This window comes from Echinops telfairi, unplaced genomic scaffold (genome assembly GCF_000313985.2).
Source record: "Echinops telfairi isolate 266 unplaced genomic scaffold, ASM31398v2 ScPeMD7_7458;HRSCAF=8496, whole genome shotgun sequence".
NCBI lineage: Eukaryota > Metazoa > Chordata > Mammalia > Afrosoricida > Tenrecidae > Echinops > Echinops telfairi.
Genome location: NW_022111358.1, coordinates 15737771 through 15738861, shown reverse-complemented (window position 1 = coordinate 15738861; position 1091 = coordinate 15737771).

Below are 1091 nucleotides of genomic sequence, written 5' to 3'. Positions count from 1 at the left end.
CTGGCAAGGCTCACTTCCTGCGAGACATCCCTGAGGAGAAGCCACATGGACCTACCCCGGTGCAGCCCTGCATGCTGGAGAAGCCGTGTGGAGACCCCTGCCAGCGCTGAGATGCCTACATGTTCACTGATTCGCTTTCCTCCTGCAGTCGGCGTCACTGTCTGTATTTTGTGAGATTGAGGAGGGATTTGTAGATCGGTGTTGTAGGACTTATGAACTTGGACAGCACTGGGTTGGAATGCCTTCTTAATGTACACTTAACCTTTATAAAAACTCTTATAAAATATGAGTGTCTCTGAAATTTGTTTCTCTTATCTACCCAGACTAACACAGCTGTCATATAATGAGGTCATCATTCCCTTCAGGGGTGAGGGGGTGGAGAGGGACATGTGATCTGATGTGAATCACCCAAACAGTTGTACGGAGATTAGGGTGGGGTGCAATGCCCTTCCTCAGGTTACAGTACTCGTCTCAAGTAAGAGAAGTTTCCTTGGGGCATGACCTGCACCACCTTTTACAGAACAGGTGAGGAAAGGCACAGAGAAGGGTGAGCCTCGATACCAGGAAGGGAGAGGGAACCCTGAGGCCATGGCTAACATGCGGATGTATTTGCTTCAAGAGCCACCGATCACCGGCTGGAGAAGAGGGATGGAGGGGGCGGAGCTTTGGCCAAACTGTGGATACTGGAAGCAAGCTGACCCTAATCCTTAATCATGGTCCTCACGCCAGCAAGGGCCTTGTGGGTATGTGGCTTTGTTAGGCAGTTAGAGTTAGGGACAGGGGGTTGTCCCTCAGACCCCCTGAAGGAGGTTGGGAAGAAATCCAGTGACCATTCGATGCCTATGAATTCCCCAAACTGAGCATGCTCCAATTAAAGCCCGCAGCCAGATGGGAGCTACACCTGGGAGGTCCAAACTAGGCCTGGGCTCATGACATCACCCAGGCGGGCTCAACCCAGCCAATGGGGTCAACCAATACCTGCAACCCCGCCTGCCCCAGCCAGGGGGCGGCGACAATAAAGGCAGGAGGCAGGCTCTGGCAAGTGCTGCTTCAGGCCCTACATCTGGCCTCTTGCTCTTTCTCCGCCCCCC